This window comes from Schistocerca nitens, chromosome 10 (genome assembly GCF_023898315.1).
Source record: "Schistocerca nitens isolate TAMUIC-IGC-003100 chromosome 10, iqSchNite1.1, whole genome shotgun sequence".
NCBI lineage: Eukaryota > Metazoa > Arthropoda > Insecta > Orthoptera > Acrididae > Schistocerca > Schistocerca nitens.
Window position 1 is genome coordinate 135,229,929 of NC_064623.1, and position 19,889 is coordinate 135,249,817.

Below are 19,889 nucleotides of genomic sequence, written 5' to 3' on the forward strand. Positions count from 1 at the left end.
TTAGAACAACCCGGTCACTGAACTGTTCACAGTAACACACCCTCTGCCCTACCTTCCTATTCATAACGAATCCTACACCTGTTATACCATTTTCTGCTGCTGTTGATATTACCCGATACTCATCTGACCAGAAATCCTTGTCTTCCTTCCACTTCACTTCACTGACCCCTACTATATCTAGATTGAGTCTTTGCATTTCCCTTTTCAGATTTTCTAGTTTCCCTACCACGTTAAAGCTTCTGACATTCCACGCCCCGACTCGTAGAACGTCGTCATACAATGTAGTTATCTAAATTCATAACGAACGTAATAATAACAAAATAGTAAAGGTATTTGAAATGCAGCCCTCCATTCAAGTATGTGTTCAGCACAGCACAAGACGGTTGTCACCTCAGAAAACGAGAGTATCTACAGCAGATTCAGCACGAGAAGATGGAGAGGAAGGGCGACACTTGGTCAAAGAGAATGGGCACATAAATATCCTGGTCTGTAGTTACGGTAACTAGAATGAGACAAAGCAGTGGTACGTAAAACACCTTCGAAACATAACAGTAGTGGTACTAAGTGTGTACGAAGACACGCTGCATTGTTGCCAAATTTATTCAAGATTGCGGCGATGTCGTCATCCAACATTGCGGCATGTAGACTTGGCAACAGCGCATGACGTCATCCTAGATGGCGGCTTTTGGCGGGAAAATTGGCCAGTTGTGCTACGTCCACTAACCTAACCTCCAGAAAAAATGGCAGGAAGTTTGAATTTTGGTGGGAAAATAGACCAATTGTGCTATGTCCACTAACCTAAGTCTCCAGAAGAACAAATGGCGGGAAGTTTGAATTCCAACAGGATAATGTATGCAAAACTGTACTTGTCTTTATTATCATTTAAGATCATTCATTATCATTTATTATCATTCATTATCATTTATTATCATTTATTATTATTTATTATTATTGACCTGCCTCCACTAGAAAATTCCCTTGACGTCATCGCCGCCATCTTGAATAAATTTGGCAACAATGCAGCTTGTCTTCGTACATACTTAGTCCCACTACTCATAACATCTTCCGACATGAGCTACACTCATCACACACTGCCCCATTGACCTATCTATCATGATTTGAAAGGCGGCAAAATCCAAACTCATTGGGGACACACTATATGCCTCCAGTCAGTCATCGTCCTGGCACTGTGTTGCTTGGCCCACTGAAGACTGCAGATTTATGTGCTGCTGTGACCAGCGGTATTTTGTGAGGTCCACCGCAATATTCGCTCGTTAACTCGTTAAGTTAGACCTGAGTTCACTGACAACAGCGTATTCTCTTATTTCTGGAACAGAGTGCCGTTGGCAAGCTTGTCTCTGTTTACGACAACTGTCCATTTTTTTTACTTAAGCCCTTTGAATGGTTTGATGACATGAATATCCCTCCTGCCTCAACCTCTTCGTCTCAGAGCAGCAGTTGCATTCTACATTCTCAGTTATTTGCTGGACTTATTCCAATCTCTGCCTTACACCACAGTTTTTGCTCTCAACAGCTCTGTGAAACCATTTAAAAGAGGTGGCTCGTTTTATTTTCCAGGTTATTATTCCTTGCTGTAGGGGCTGCTATTTTTGATACTTTTTTGTCTGAACCAGCAAGGTAAAACAGTGGCCACTACTTCCACCACATCGAGTGGATTTAGTGCTCACGTCCTCACACTGAGCCGTGAACACTTCCCAGTTTGTCAATGGGGAATAACTGAACATGATTACTACTGTTATCGGTACCATGCGTGCAATGGTCGTGCCAGGAGCGCGATATTGAATCTTTATACTATCGTTACTGGCGCGAGACCTGCATGACATAGCAACCGCTATAGTTCTGCATTATTCTGTTACACTAGGGGTGAGTTCACGTAATGAAAGAGAGAGAATGTAAGATTAGCGGACTCATTTATTAAACAGTTGAGAATCGAACAATAATACAACCAAATAGGGGGTGGGGGGAAGAAAGATTCGAGTTCAGCAGCCTGCCCCAACGTACGTTCATAACAAACCACGATAGCAGGAGAAAAGGAATTTTTGGAACGATCGCCGTATTATCAAATCGGGTCCAATTTACTAAAGGGAGGGGTTTCAGGCATGCAACGACCACCACCATGATTGAGCCAAAGACTAAGAAGATGCTACTGTGCGTGAGTCGCTAGGTAGCCTCCCGTACTAAAGCAATAGAACCTGCAAGACGCCAAACCATTCACAATGACCTTTCAGGTTCCCTCTGTGCCGCAGGGCGCGAATCTACAGTGCACGTCGGCGCTCATGGTTACCGAACTTCATCTCCGGGCCGGCCGGAGCGGCCGTGCGGTTCTAGGCACTACAGTCTGGAGCCGAGCGACCGTTCCGGTCGCAGGTTTGAATCCTGCCTCGGGCATGGATGTGTGTGATGTCCTTAGGTTAGTTAGGTTTAATTAGTTCTAAGTTCTAGGCGACTGATGACCTCAGAAGTTCAGTCGCATAATGCTCAGAGCCATTTGAACCATTCATCTCCTGGAAGCGGCACCTCCGGTCTCCGGCTCGGTCACACTAGAACTGCCCTACTTCCCCTTTGTCCACCATCCACCCGCAGAAGACGGTTGGCGCCTACCGGCGAAAAACGGGCGCGCACCTAAACTGGCCAATCAGAGGGCCGGAATCTCACAGGGAGGCGACCTCGCGACGTTGAAATCGAGCAGAAATAGCGGTTACAAGGTTGGTAAGGCAGGTTGGAGAACTGTGAACAGGAGAAAGTTTGGCCACTACAGAATGTTCAAACGACACTACGTGCTACCCTGGCGATCGGAAAAGGGGTGCGAAACGGGAAGCCATCATGGCTGCTAGGAAGACTGCTGCCCTCGCCTATAAATAAAGAAAATTTCTAGCGCCAAGTTCCTCTCACAGATCGGCTTGAGACAAGCTGTAAAAATCGTCAAATAAATCAGGCAACCCATATAAATTATTAGTATTACCTGAATTATTATTTTACTAAGTACCAGAATGCTGGGATTAGAATGGTGAATGAAGTGCCTCTTTATCTCAGAGTACCTGTATTCTCAATTACACTGACGCAAACGCAGCACCAAGAAGGACTTGTGCGACGTAAACCAAAGTTGGTTGGCTTGTTTCTACATGTGAAAGATGACGTCTATTTAAATCTGGCGCCCGTCGTGTAAGAGTGGCGCCAGTGGCACCACTGTGAGGATTTACTTTAAACACAAGTTGCAACGGTCGTGAGCGTTAGTTACCTTTGAGATTGGACATGGTGAGCTGACATTAGACAAGAATGCCTGTAAGGCAACGAAGACACGATCATCAGCACCTCACTCAGTTTGAACGAGGTCGTGCAATGGGACTACGACAAGCAGGATGTTCCTTCTTTGATACTGCAGAAAGAGGTCCAGGAATGTAGCCATTCTACATGACTGCTGTCAGCGGTGGTCACGTGAATGTACGTTCTCAAAAAGATCGAATTCCGTACGGCCACGAGGCGCTGCCGTGAGGGAAGACCATCCTGTTCGGAGTATGGTTCTGGCGCATTGTCTGCACCTGCAGCAGCAATTTGAGCAACAGTTGACACCACAATGACACAGCGAAAGTAGTAGAGCTACCTTCGTAAGAGCGCACTTTGTTAGTGGGGGTTGCCTTCATCAGGGGCAGGTATGCACAAGGGGAAACCTATTGCTCTATTACTGCTTATCAAAAAAAAAAAAAAAAAAAGGTTCAAATGGCTCTGAGCACTATGGGACTTAAAATCTGTGGTCATCAGTCCCCTAGAACTTAGAACTACTTAAACCTAACTAACCTAAGGACATCACACACATCCATGCCCAAGGCAGGATTCGAACCTGTGACCGTAGCAGTCGCGCGGTTCCGGACTGAGCGCCTAGAACCGCTAGACCACTGTGGCCGGCTACTGCTTCTCCATGTCAACCTATTGTTCTCCTTTGATTGACAGGTCCTTAGCCTGTTGTTCTGTTAAGTGGTTTTCCATGTCGCTGCAATTAACCTATTGTCCCCCCCCTCTCTTCATTCCACTACCCTCCAACCTTAGGAAACCCCCCACCCCTCACTGCTACAGGTACACTTTCAGGCCTGAATTAACCTCTTGTTCTGTTAAGTGCTTTTCCATGTCACCCCATTTCCCTTTGATTGACAGGCGCTTAACCTAGTCCCCCACCCCTCCCCCTCCACCAACCCCCTCCTTCCCCTTGCTGCTACAAATACACTTTCAGGTCTGACTTATTGGAATAGGCCCCTCTCACTCCTATCAATTTGACTGGCTACTTAATTAAATTGATCAATTAATTAACCTCTCTGGTGGGAAAGTGCCATGCCCCCCTGCCATGCACCCTGTGGCAGGAAGTTCAAATTCCATCAGGACAATACAACCTCTACTAACCTAAGAACGCGGTGGGAAGATAGGTCACATTGACTACTTAATTAAATTGATCAAGTAATTAATCTCTCTGGTGGGAAAGTTTCAAATTTTGTCAGATTTTCGTAAGTGCTACACCCACCTGGACTTGGAATGAAATAGTTAAAGTGCCCACCACGATCCTAACTGACCACCGCGTCCCCTTGCCAAACCATTTTGGCGGGCTAATGTGCACTAACGTGCACTAACTTGTGCTAACATGCACTAACATGTACTAACATGCACAGCATAAGATCTCATCCAAGATGGCGGCCGTGAAGTCAGTTGATGACTCAAGTGCCACACACGCCTTGCTAGAAGTTTGAATTTTGGCGGGAAAAAAGAGCACCTCCACTAACCTAAGTCATCCGACTGCCACATATTCCTAGGAATTGGCAGGTAAAAGACTCAGTTATAGCAGCGAGGGGTGGGGGGTTTCCTGAGGGGGGAGAGTAGTGGTATGGGGTGGGGGGGACAATAGGTTAAGTGCAGTGACATGGAAAACCACTTAACAGAACAATAGGCTAAGGACCTGTCAGTCAAAGGAGAATAGTAGGTTGATATGGAAAATCACTTAAGAGAACAATAGGTTTTCCCCTGAGTGCATACTGGTCCCTGATGTAGGCAACCTGCACTAACAAAATACACTTGTCTACTACTAATGAAGTGTTACAAATCTGTTACTTCAAGACAGCCTCGAATCCGATGCCCTGTAGCATTCATCGATTGATCCCAAACCACTGCCACTTACAACCTCAGTAGTGTCAAGTGAGAGCTCATTGGAGATCAGGGTGGAGGTTGAGGTATTTTCTGATGAAACCTGGTCCTGCCTCGATTCCTTTGATGGTCGTGTGTTGGTTAGGCCAGTTGAAGGCCTGCGAACAACATGTCTGCACTGGACCTATGCCTCGAGTTATGGTCTGGGGTGCGACTTTGCATGACAGCTGGAGCACTCTCGTAGATATCCCATTCACCCAGAATGAAAAAAGTTGTACATCAGTCTTGTGATTCGACCTGTTGTGCTTTCATTTATGAACAGCATTCCAGGGGGTGTTTTCCTACAGGATAACGCTCGACCACACACCCAACATGCTCTATAGAGTGTCGACATGTCACCTTGTCCAGTATCTGTCTCCAATCGAGCACATATGAGACATCATTGGACGACAACTCCTGCGCCTTTCACAAACAGCATTAACTGCCCTGTGTTGACGGACCAAGTGCAACAGGCGTGGAAGTCCATCCTACAAACAGACATCTGGCAGCTGTACAACACGAAGCATGCATGTTTGCTTGCTTGCATTAAACATTCTGCCAGTTGCACTGGTTAGTAACGTACCAGAATTTCACGTTGTCAACGGCTTATATTAATCGGTGATCCTGCAGTGTTAATTGCTTTAATATGTTACCTAGACAAATGTATTCCGGAAATTTCATTATTCTACATTAAGTATTTTTTTCCACTGCGATTTGTTTCCGTCGGTGTATTCGCTGTCTTTATTCCAATCTCTGTCTTCCCCTACAGTTTTTATCCTACACAGCTCCCTCTAGTACAATGGAGGATGTTCCTTGAGGTCTTAAAACATGCCCTACCATCATGTATCTTCTTATCAGCGTTTTTCGTTTGTTCCTTCGCTCCCCTATTGTACGGAGAACCTCTCATTCCTTCCCTTATGATTCCATCTAGGTTTCAAAATACTCTTCTGTAGCCCCACATCTCAAATGCTTCGATTCTCCTGTGCTCTGGTTTTTCCACTTTGCATGACTCACTACCGTACAATGCTGTGCTCCAGATGTACATGGTCAGAAATTTCTTCCACAATTTAAGACTCACATTTGATACCATCAGGCTTTTGTTGCGGCCGGCCGCGGTGGTCTATCGGTTCTAGGCGCTCAGTCAGGAACCGCGCGACTGCTACGATCGCAGGTTCGAATCCTGCCTCGGGCATGGATGTGTGTGATGTCCTTAGGTTAGTTAGGTTTAAGTCGTTCTAAGTTCTAGGGGACTTATGACCACAGATGTTGAGTCCCATAGTGCTCAGAGCCATTTGAACTTTTGTTGCCCATGAGTGCCCTGGTTCAATGTGATAGTCCGATTTTTGTGTCGTCCTTGATTCATCCTAGTGGGTTATTTTGCTTCCATAGTATCAGAACCCCTTAACTCCGTCTACTTCGTGACCAAGAATTTTTATGTCAAGTTTGTCACTATTCTCATTTGTGACACTTCTCATTACTTTTCTGTTTTTCAAGTTTACCTTCACTCCATGTTCTGTACTCATTGGAGTGTTCATTCCATTCATTCCACAGGATAGCGCTGTCTTCAGCGATATCCCCCACCGCGCATTTTAATTCCACTCTTCTTCGGTGTATAGACTGAATGGTTAGGGCGAAAGAGTGTATCCCTTTGTTACACTAATTTTAATCCAAGCACTTCGTTCTTGAGCTTCGAATCTTATTTTCTCAGAACTTCGAACACTTGCACCATTTTATATTGTCGATCGCTTTTTCTAGCTCGACAAATGCTAAGAGCGTACCTTGATTTTTCATCAGTCTTACTTCAGTTATCAAGCGCAAAGTCAGAACTGCCTCTCGGTGCCTTTACCTTTCCTAAAGCCCAGGCCGTGGTCATCTAACACATCGTCAATTTTCTTTTCCAATCTTCTGTATGTTATTCATGTCGGCAATGTGAATGCATCACCTTTTAAGCTGATTGTACGACAGTTCTCGAACTTTCAAGCACTTGATAACTTGGCATTTGTGTGGATGATATTTTCCATAATTTGCGATGGTATGTGACCAGACTCATAGATGGAGCATTGGACAGTCCGCATTGATCCTCCGACGAAGCGGTCAGGTTGATTCCTGTGAGGTCTCGGGCGCATACAAACAGCTTAGCAGCTACTCTCTGCCATTCTGTCACGTCTCCATTTCGACCCATTTTACTGCCGTACAGCAGACAAGCGCAGGAGTGTCCAAGGCTGTTCCGGACGCACGGTAAATGTAGGTGTGGGGGGATTCGCGAGCGGGCGCCACGTATGCGCGCCGGGCGGCGGCATCGATTGGAGGCTCCGGCGTGGCCTGCCCGCTGCTGCTGTGGTCATCCGGCGCCTGGCACCGCGGCGCCCGGCCTGCCCGCTGCCCGCTGTGGTCAGCCGAGACGGCGCCGCCCGGCACCGCAGCCGCCAGAGGTCAGCAGGGGTCAGCGTCGCAGTCGGCGCTCCGGCGCGCCACCTTCATCTAAGGTCACGCGACACAGCAAAGCTGGGGTTGCACTATGTTGTTTCGAGTGAGGAAGTTCTGACAAGGGAACCTCCCCATCGTACCCCCCTCAGATTTAGTTATAAGTTGTCACAGTGGATAGGCCTTGAAAAACTGAACACAGATCAATCGAGAAAACAGGAAGAAGTAGTGTGGAACTATGAAAAAATAAGCAAAATATACAAACCGAGTAGTCCATGTGCAAGATAAGCAACATCAAGGAGAGATTGAACGTAGGAGCGCCGTGGTCCCGTGGTTAGCGTGGGCAACTGCAGAACGAGAGGTCCTAGGTTCAAGTCCGCCTTCGAGCGAAAAGTTTAATTTTTTATTTTCAGACAATTATCAAAGTTCAGGCACTCACACATAATCAACTTCGCTCTCCAAAATTCCAGGACATGTTCAGATTTGCTTGGACATAGGCAGGATTTGACGGTCTACACACGGAAAAATTTGAAACATATGTTTTGACAGAGCACAGGGGAAAGTGAGCGACTGCGAAACTGTTGGATTCATTTGTTGCAGTTTATGTGACAAACTCTTATGTTTTCATCACTTTTTTGGGAGTGATTATCACATCCACAAGAAAACCTAAATCGGGCAAGGTAGAAGAATCTTTTTACCCATTCGCCAAGTGTACAAGTTAGGTGGGTCGACAACATATTCCTGTCATGTAACGCACATGCCGTCACCAGTGTCGTATAGAATATATCAGACGTGTTTTCCTGTGGAGGAATCGGTTGACCTATGACCTTGAGATCAAATGTTTTCGGTTCCCATTGGAGAGGCACGTCCTTTCGTCTACTAATCGCACGGTTTTGCGGTGCGGTCGCAAAACACAGACACTAAACTTATTACAGTGAACAGAGACGTCAATGAACGAATGGACAGATCATAACTTTGCCAAAATAAAGAAAAACTTTTCGCTGTAGGGGAGACTTGAACCAAGGACCTCTCGTTCCGCAGTTGCTCACGCTAACCACGGGACCACGGCACTCCTGAGCTGAGATTTTCCTTGATGTTGCCTGTCTTCTCATGGACTACTCAGTTTGTATATTTTGCTTATTTTTTCATAGTTCCACACAACTTCTTCCTGTTTTCTCGATTGATCTGTGTTCAGTTTTTCAAGGCCTATCCACTGTGCCAACTTATAACTAAATCTAAGGGGGGTGCGATGGGGAGGTTCCCTTGTGAGATGCGCTTCACTAGTCACGTAAATGTAAACACCGGCATATATGTACACTTTTTCTATTTATTGTGAATTTTAATAACTGACAAGCATCAAAGGAGTGAAACTTCCTGGAACATTAAAGCTTTGCGCCGGACCGACACTCTAATTCCAAATATATTAAAAAACTAAAAACCAGCCTCGATTGCGAAAGAAGCACCTTGTGTTAAGTGTTAACACTAGTTTCGGCGTAGATAACTACACCTTCTTCAGAACAACAATAAAACCCACAAGTGCCTAAGAAGACCTTTGTCAGTGATTAAAAGAACACCATAGCTGTACGTTTATAAACGGAAAAGGAAAGGAAAACACTAACAGTACATATGTACAAAGTCGAAACCACTACTTAATGGTGTACGCTCCACCTCACACCGGCCTGTGTTCGATGGGCCATGACCCGCCATAAATTGCAGCTACAAACGGTCGCTTACTTACAAACCTGACCCGCTATCTACGCACATGCGCAAGACAAGGGAAGTTACTGGAATGCAGATGCGCATACGAATACGAGAAAGTTTATACATGGGTCGGGGCTAAATAGCCCATATATTCCCAACCGTGGATCAACGTATATATAAAAAAAATGAAATGGGTAGAACAAGAGACGAGTTAAATAGGAGATGAAACCTAAAAATAACCGCGCACGGTTGCTTATGCTAGTAAAGAAACTTATATATGAAGCTACCTATGACAACAGGAGGAACTAAAGTCAGCTGTTAGCCTGGGGGGGGGGGGGGGGTGTGGCTGAGTGGGACGTAATCTACAGACGTCGTGGTAATAAAGATATAGCGATAAAACGCGAGATGTTCAACGGGCTAAAATCACCTCCATCGTAAAAGGAAAATGAGGATATAAAGAAAGAAGATGAACAGCTTGACCAACTGCGCTCGCCAATCAGCGCGCGCATGTGAAGATCCCCAGATCATCAGATGTTCTTCATACTTGTAAATCTTCGCAGGAGAACTTTCGTTGGAAGCTAGGACACGACGTACTGGCAGAAGTACAACTCTGAGGATGAGTGATAGGTCGTACTTGGGTAGCTCTGTTGGTTGAGCACTTGCCCGTGAAAGGCAAAAGTCCCGAGTTCGAGTCACTATCTACCAAGAAATTTCACATCAGCACACATTCCGCTCGAGAGTCGAAAGCTCATTCTGGGGTGAAAGAAGGGCTACATACGAAGACGTGCCAAGTTCTAGAATATGCATTGTAGCTGTGAGTATTGTTACTCTTGACAAAGTTGTTGGTAATTTTGATTTTGGCAAACCATTGGGGAATGCGCAATAACTCTCCACTAAAATGTTAAGATGGCATGAGTAATGAATGCACAGCGGAACATATAACGTATTACTATGTTTACGACGTTTCTCATCGAGCCATATTCGTTATCTCGCATTTCTAGCTGCTTCTCTCACACAAATAATGATAAAAATTCAGAAATTCAGGGTCGGCGCCAGCTCAAACCCTTCCTAACAATTAAGAAAAAAAACGGAGCTGGAAAATGATTGGTTTAATTACTTTAATAATTTAATTACAAGTATGCAAATTTCTTTAAGTTGCGAGACAAATAGCACTCCATGTCGTGCATGATGAAATTTGATTAATTCAGGATTGGTAATCGGAGTAAGTGGGTAAGATCAACACCACAGAATTTATCTTCCACGTAGATTATTTATTGAATCTAAGTATTTGGTTGCACATCCTAACTACACATAACTGGTGCCAGACTAGAAATATTTAAGTAAGAATTACGCGAGAATGTAACACAGCACAATTTAACTACAGCAAGAAGAAACACAAAAAAACGGGGCTGGGAGAAAATGATACTACCATCTCCTTTATATTCATACCATAAAAATGTCTCAGTGAGATTCGCATTACGATTCTACGCATGCACTATTCTGGACAGAGGTTTAACCAATGCACGAGGTTTTGCGATAATTATTCAACATACTAACTGCGTCTGCTGCTTCCAAACGGCCGAACTAGAGCACTTGGTGCATTCCGAATCAAACTGTTGTGCTGCTTTGTAGAAAGCGCACGAAAGAACAGATATTCTTGTAGAAATAATAGCTCATTAAACAAGCAAACTGTTAAAGCCTATTGCGGTGCCGTAGTGGACCAGAAGGGTCATTGATCACCAAACACGTGGCACAAAATCGACACACAAAGACAAAAGCAACTTCCACAAAATATAAGATTAAAAATCATTAAAAATCATACTCGCTCCGACACAGTATTACACTCACGTACTGTTGAAGTGATACTAACCAGCTTTCCCTAATCAGATTTCAAAATGGTTCAAATGGCTCTGAGCACTATGGGACTCAACTGCTGTGGTCATAAGTCCCCTAGAACTTAGAACTACTTAAACCTAACTAACCTAAGGACAGCACACAACACCCAGCCATCACGAGGCAGAGAAAATCCCTGACCCCGCGGGGAATCGAACCCGGGAACCCGGGCGTGGGAAGCGAGAACGCTACCGCACGACCACGAGATGCGGGCCCCAATCAGATTTGCCGTTTCAAATTCAACTTCATCGTTGTTCAAAATGGACAAAGTAACTTCCACACCTAACTCAAACACCCAAAAATCGCCAATTTAAAGCAATATAATTATGGCACATTCGGAAAAATATCTCGCTTCAGTTAAGCTGAAGTTCTTAAGTATTTCAACAGTTAAGTGTAATGAAGCCTTAACTCAACCTGCTTCCTATCACCTGGAACCCCTTAAGAGCTACGATCCGTACGCACCAAGCGTTCACCGAAGAGTGCCGCTTTCTGTCACTCGAGATTACCTAGCTCCCCGTGCAGCGGAAGCTACCAGAAGGGTAGCCCTCCGTCACCAACCTCACACACAAAAACAGCCTTAGACTAAGATGGGTAAACCTCTCTGTTCAGGTATTGGACACCTAGGTTGGTCATGCTGTGCTCTCCTTCGAACGAGAAGCAATATCGCCTGCTCCCAGCAGAAGATGACCAAGTCAGCGTTTCCCACAAAACAAAACCGAAACACACATATAATAGTCAATAGGCCTTATCTGAGTGCTCAGTCTTTCTGTAAGAGTTCATGAATTGAGCTAAAATCAGTCAGTAAAGTGAATAAGTTGTACCGAATTCGACAAGCGTCTTATGAAACGACGTCACAGAGACGTTTCAAACATGATGTTCAACCAAAAAAGTTTTTAAAGATCTAAGGATGGCAGCATTATGAGCCGTGACGGCTCATTTCTCCATCGATAACTTTTAGGTGGTGTCACAACAGGGGGCGCGTATTACTCCCTTCTGCGGTTATCGCTGGCTCGCCCTAGTCTTCAAAGCAGTCGCTAGGGTCGCGTCTATAGAGAGAGCAAGGCACAGGCAGTTGACGGGCAGTTGTCGCACTGTGTGGAGCCGAGGGCAGCAGCAGTGCTTGGAGTAACGCACACGAAGTGTGGATAATAAGTTAGGAAACTTACTCGTCCATAACATAAAATCCAATACGCAAACGTACAACAGTGGAGTCTACAAAGTATCATGCCCCAGTTGTCCTGCCTGCTATGTAGGGAAAACAGGTAGAAACTTCAAAACCCGTTTTCAAGAAAAAGTAAATGTTTTCAGGGTCAACCACTTCCAAAAATCAGTCATTGCACAACGTATGTTCGAAACGGAACATATCATCTACAATCTAGAGAACAATTTGGTAATACTACATAATGAAGAAGCCAATGGTAAGGCACTAAATCTGTTACAACATCTGCACATATACCTCCACAATATCAATAAGCCAGAATCTAGCATTCGGGAGGACGACGGTTCAGTCCCGCGTCCGGCCATCCTGATTTAGGTTTTCCGTGATTTCCCTAAATCTCTTCAGGCAAATGCCGGGATGGTTCCTTTGAAAAGGGCACGGCCCACTTCCTTCTACATCCTTCCCTAATCTGATGAGACCGATGACCTCTCTGTTTGGTCTCCTCCCCCAAAACAACCCAATCCACAGTCTATTTTAAATGAACCAACAGATTTCGCAAGCCACAGGTAATTCTAAAGACCTATCCTAAAGTTATTTCCTGCACATGTCAATTGTATAAAAGAAATTATTCAGGTAGTGAAGGGAGACGAAAATTTAATGGTCATGGGTGACTGGAATTCGAGAGTAGGAAAAGGGAGAGAAGAAAACATAGTAGGTGAATATGGATTGGGGCTAAGAAATGAAAGAGGAAGCCGCCTGGTATAATTTTGCACAGAGCATAACTTAATCATAGCTAACACTTGGTTCAAGAATCATAAAAGAAGGTTGTATACATGGAAGAACCCTGGAGATACTAAAAGGTATCAGATTATATAATGGTAAGACAGAGATTTAGGAACCAGGTTTTAAATTGCAAGGCATTTCCAGGGGCAGATGTGGACTCTGACCACAATCTATTGGTTATGAACTGTAGATTAAAACTGAAGAAACTGCTAAAATGTGGGAATTTAAGGAGATGGGACCTTGATAAACTGAAAGAACCAGAGGTTTTACAGAGTTTCAGGGGGAGCATAAGGGAACAATTGACAGGAATGGGGGAAAGAAATACAGTAGAAGAAGAATGGGTAGCTTTGAGGGATGAAATAGTGAAGGCAGCAGAGGATGAAATAGGTAAAAAGACGAGGGCTAGTAGAAAGCCTTGGGTAACAGAAGAAATATTGAATTTAATTGATGAAAGGAGAAAATATAAAAATGCAGTAAATGAAGCAGGCAAAAAGGAATACAAACGTCTCAAAAATGAGATTGATAGGAAGTGCAAAATGGTTAAGCAGGGATGGCTAGAGGACAAATGTAAGGATGTAGAGGCTTATCTCACTAGGGGTAAGATAGATACTGCCTACAGGAAAATTAAAGAGACCTTTGGAGAAAGGAGAACCACTTGCATGAATATCAAAAGCTCAGATGGAAACCCAGTTCTAAGCAAAGAAGGGAAAGCAGAAGGGTGGAAGGAGTATATAGAGGGTCTATACAAGGGCGATGTACTTGAGGAGAATATTATGGAATTGGATGTGGATGTAGATGAAGATGAAATGGGAGACATGATACTGCGTGAAGAGTTTGACAGAGCACTGAAAGACCTGAGTCGAAACAAGGCCCCGGGAGTAGACAACATTCCATTAGAACTACTGACAGCCTTGGGAGAGCCAGTCCTGACAAAACTCTACCATCTGGTGAACAAGATGTATGAGACAGGCGAAATACCCTCAGACTTCAAGAAGAATATAATAATTCCAATCCAACAGAAAGCAGTTGTTGACAGATGTGAAAATTACCGAACTATCAGGTTAATAAGTCACAGCTGCAAAATACTAACGCGAATTCTTTACAGACGAATGGAAAAACGGATAGAAGCTGATCTCGGGGAAGATCAGTTTTGATTCCGTAGAAATGTTGGAACACGTGAGGCAATACTGACCCTACGACTTATCTTAGAAGAAAGATTAAGGAAAGGCAAACCTACGTTTCTAGCATTTGTAGACTTAGAGAAAGCTTTTGACAATGTTGATTGGAATACTCTCAAATTCTGAGGGTAGCAGGGGTAAAATACAGGGAGCGAAAGGCTATTTACAATTTGTACAGAAAGCAGATGGCAGTTATAAGAGTCGAGGGGTATGAAAGGGAAGCAGTGGTTGGGAAGGGAGTAAGACAGGGTTGTACCCTATCCCCGATCTTATTTAATCTGTATATTGAACAAGCAATAAAGGAAACAAAAGAAAAGTTTGGAGTAGGTATTGAAATCCATGGAGAAGAAATAAAAACTTTGAAGTTCGCCGATGCCATTGTAATTCTGTCAGAGACAGCAAAGGACCTGAGAGAGCAGTTGAACGGAATGGACAGTGTCTTGAAAGGAGGATATAAAATGAACATCAACAAAAGCAAAACGAGGATAATGGAATGTAGTCGAATTAAGTCGGGTGATGCTGAGGGTATTAGATTAGGGAATGAGACACTTAAAGTAGAAAAGGAGTTTTGCTATTTGGGGAGCAAAATAACTGATGATGGTCGAAGTAGAGAGGATATAAAATGTAGGCTGGCAATGGCAAGGGAAGCGTTTCTGAAGAAGAAAAAATTGTTAACATCGAGTATAGATTTAAATGTCAGGAAGTCGTTTCTGAAAGTATGGAGTGTAGCCATGTATGGAAGTGAAACGTGGACGATAAATAGTTTAGACAAGAAGAGAATAGAAGCTTTCGAAATGTGGTGCTACAGAAGAATTCTGAAGATTAGATGGGTAGATCACATAACTAATGTGGAGGTATTGAATAGAATTGGGGAGAAAAGGAGCTTGTGGCACGACTGGAAGATGGGATCGGTTGGTAGGACATGTTCTGAGACATTGAGGGATCACCAATTTAGTATTGCAGGGCAGCGTGGAGGGTAAAAACCGTAGAGGGAAACCACGAGATAAATACTCTAAGCAGATTCAGAAGGATGGAGGCTGCAGTAGGTACTGGGAGATGAAGAAGCTTGCACAGGATAGAGTAGCATGGAGAGCTGCATCAAACCAGTCTCAGGACTGAAGACCACAACAACAACAACAACAACAACAACAACATGTAAATTGTTTCCTGTGTATGTCAGTTGTTTAATAATTATATCTTTAGCACTACGAGTAAATTCATCTTTGACCACACCATGTATTAGGACATCTGTGAAGTGTTTACAAACGTGGGTATGCGAATGTGCCTCTTGAATGGAGTGATATGTACGAAAACGGTGGACAAAAATGCGTATGCTGGTGCTAAAACGTTAAAAATACGTTTCTTCGGTTATTTGGTGAGTTTACATTGTTCGTCTTTTCTGCTATTGCGCCCATTTTTTCCGCGTCTGACTTACGAAATTCGTAACCTAACACCAAACCTTTTCCTGAGAGGAATATGCATTTCACGTCATTCAAGAGAAAAAATAAAGCATGTATTAAGACAAATTACTCTTAATGATGGACCCACGGGGTCCAAAGTGCATCATGTACTTAATAAAACACGAAAAGTTGTGACCGAAGGCATTTTTTTAGTTCATGCCCGCGGTGGATAAATAAAATTTAATGTTCCAGTAAATTGTCAAGATCTTTAAGTAATTTCAAAAGCATGCCCTTTGTTTGACCCAAGAAAATATAGTAATACGTCCACGGTAGGACCCAAAAAATATCTTATACTTATCCATACCACTCTCGCTAGCTGCGCCAACTCACTGTCCTACAACGGCGACACCTCCCCTTTGCAGAAGCTATGCCTCTCACTCTCTCTCCCATTACGCTGGACAGCTCTCCCATTCACTATCTGGTGATGACTTCCTCCTAGCCATCTGATGGTCCCGACATTAACACTCGTTCGAATGAATCACCACTATTGTTCGTCAGTCTGTGACCATTCTCGGGTTGAGCTAATAGAAGAGGGAGAGCGAAGATACAACGAAAAAGAGACACGTTTCGTCACACGATCGTTTAGCTGGCCGAGGTGCTCGAGGGGCAGGCTCTGCAGTAACGTCGTCGAGCATTCTAGAGAAGTTTACTCTTCCAAGAAGATTTACGTGTAATACTACTTCCTCCCACACTTTTCTTTTGCACCATCAGGCCGCTTCAATGCGGCCCACCACGAATTCCTCTCTTCATCTGGTCGTTGCATTTGCACCAGCTCATCCTAATGATTCAAATGGATCTGAGCACTATGGGACTTAGAACTACTTAAACCTACCTAAGCACATCACACACATCCATGCCCGAGGCAGGATATGAACCTGCGACCGTAGCGGTAGCGCGGTTCCAGATTGTAGCGCCTAGAACCGCTCGGCCACCTCAGCCGGCCCCAGCGCAACCTAGATTGAATTTGTAGGATGTGTTCTGATCTCTGCCCTTACCCGCAGGTTTTACCCTCTACAACTCCTTCTACTACCATAGAGATTATTCTCTAATGTCTTAACACATGCCTTATCACAAAGTTATTTTTGCATTTTCAGTATATTCCATACGATGCTTTCTTTGCGAAATCTACGAAGGACCTGCTCACTGACAAACTGCCTATTGGCTTCTGTCTCGGGTTCTTCGGCCGACGTTCATCTAATGATTTTTCTGACGTTTCGCCAGCACGAGTGGCTGGCATTGTCAAAGCTTCACCCTCCATTGCCGGTGGTGAACTGCAGTTCACGTCAGAAAAATCATTAGATGAACGTCGGACGAAGAACCCGAGACAGAATCCAATAGGCAGTTTGTCAACAAGTGATCACGAAAGCCTTAACAATTTTGTATGACATCCTCACTCCTTATCAGTCCACATAATTCACAACATTCTCAAACGATTCGATTCTCTTCTGGTTGAAATGGCTCTGAGCACTATGCGACTTAACTTCTGATGTCATCAGTCCCCTAGAACCTAGAACTACTTAAATCTAACTAAGGACATCAAACACACACATGCCCGAGGCAGGATTCGAACCTGCGACCGTAGCGGTCGCGCGGTTCCAGACTGTAGCGCCTAGAACATGACGGCCACTCTGGCCGGCGATTCTGTTCTGTCCCATATTTTCCACAGTCCACGATCCAGTGCCATAAGGTGCCGTGCTCCAAATGTACATTCTCAGAAATTTCTTCCTCAAATTAAGGTCGCTTTTTGACGCTAGACTAGGATAGCCTTTTTTTCCCCGCATTAATCTTTGCTTCGTCCATTATAGGTTACGTTCTCCTCTTTCGTGGACCCTAATTTTCATATTAAGTTTATCGCAATGTCGTTTCTGCTGCTTCTAATTACCTATGTCTTACTTCCTGCCGCGGGATTAGCCGAGCGGTCTTAGGCGCTGCAGTCATGGACTGTGCGGCTGGTCCCGGCGGAGGTTAGAGTCCTCCCTCGGGCATGGGTTTGTGTGTTTGTCCTTAGGATAATTTAGGTTAAGTAGTGTGTAAGCTTAGGGACTGATGACGTTAGCAGTTAAGTCCCATAAGATTTCACACACATTTGAACATTTTTTTCTTACTTCGTTTTACGCTCAATACATATTGTATATTAGACTGTTCATTGCATTGAGCACGTCTTGTAATTCCTCTTCACTCTACTGAGGGTAGCAGTGCCATCCGCCTAACTTATAATTGATATCCTCTCAACGTGAATTTTATTCCCACTCACGGAACTCTCTAATATTTCCGTCATTGCTCCTTTGATGCATGGACTGAACAGCAGGAACGAACGACTGCATCTCTATTTCACACTCTTTTTAATCCGCCTCTTCGTTCTCCATTTTCCAGCCTTTTTGTCCCTTTTTGTTTCTTGTTCGTATTTTATTCTATCCGTTTTTCCTTGTAACTTACCCCTATTTTTCAGATAATTTCGAACATCTTCCATCATTTTGCATAGCCGAACGCTTTCTACAGGTCCAAAAATCCTATGTTCTGATATTTATTTAGCCTTACACTGATTATCACTCACACATTTCTCGTGCTCTTACCTTTCCGAAAGCCAAATTGATATTTTTAAATGATTTCATACTCTCCGCATACTGTTTGCTTATTACGAGGTGTGGCTAGAAAAAAACCGGACTAGTACTGGTGAAACAATAAAACGAATGCAATAAGGCTGAAAGTCGCCTGGCCTGTCACGTGACTCTCGCTCCGCCTACTGCTCGAGTTTCATCTGCCTCCTGCACTCAGTCTGCCAGTGGCGTCTGTTTTAAGTAGTTGACGTTTTGTCTGTGCGTCGGAAAATGTTGAGTGTACAGAAATAACAGCGTGTTAACATCAAATTTTGTTTCAAACTAGGAAAATCTGCAAGTGAAACGTTTGTAATGTTACAACAAGTGTACGGCGATGATTGTTTATCGCGAACACAAGTGTTTGAGTGGTTTAAACGATTTAAAGATGGCCGCGAAGACACCAGTGATGACACTCGCACTGGCAGACCATTGTCAGCAAAAACTGATGCAAACATTGAAAAAATCGGTAAACTTGTTCGACAAGATCGCCGTTTAACAATCAGAGCAGTGTCTGAGTTAACAGGAGTTGACAAGGAAAGTGTCGAACAAGTTTACCGATTTTTTCAATGTTTGCATCAGTTTTTGCTGACAATGGTCTGCCAGTGCGAGTGTCATCACTGGTGTCTTCGCGGCCATCTTTAAATCGTTTAAACCACTCAAACACTTGTGTTCGCGATAAACAATCATCGCCGTACACTTGTTGTAACATTACAAACGTTTCACTTGCAGATTTTCCTAGTTTGAAACAAAATTTGATGTTAACACGCTGTTCTTTCTGTACACTCAACATTTTCCGACGCACAGACAAAACGCCACGGGCAGCGTGAGTGCAGGAGGCAGATGAAACTCGAGCAGTAGGCGGGGCGAGAGTCACGTGACAGGCCACGCGACTTTCAGCCTTATTGCATTCGTTTTATTGTTTCACCAGTACTAGTCCGGTTTTTTTCTAGCCACACCTCGTATAATGTCCATTTTGCAATGTGGACATTTTCGTCATTTTCAGGTGGTTACAAGTGACGTAAACACGTTGGTAGTCAGCATTATGCTCTTTATTAATGTTCGCTACAACTGTGTTTTCAGCACTTCTAACTTCTTGAAAATAACGAAAAGGTCTACAGTTCAATAATGGACATTATATTAATCTCACTTAAAAATTCGATTTGGATGTGAGCCTATAACAAGTATAATTATGAGACAAACAAATCGTCCTCTAACACATACTTAATTTTAATTTCGATTCTCATGTATATTATTCTTGTCAGGAGTTTGGATGCATGAGCCGTTAAGGTGATTCTGTGGTAGTTCACGCACTTACCTGCCCTTGCTAAATTCGGGATTGTGTGGATGGTTATGATTCATAGTTTCTACATGGCTGCTTGGTTGCCGTTCTCCCCCAATTATATCAATTTTAGACGTTTTTTTTTCCAAAGCTCTATTACAATATGATTCTAATATTGTATCGTCTATGTCTTCCATATCGACTCTCATTTAATCATCAATCACGTCCTCA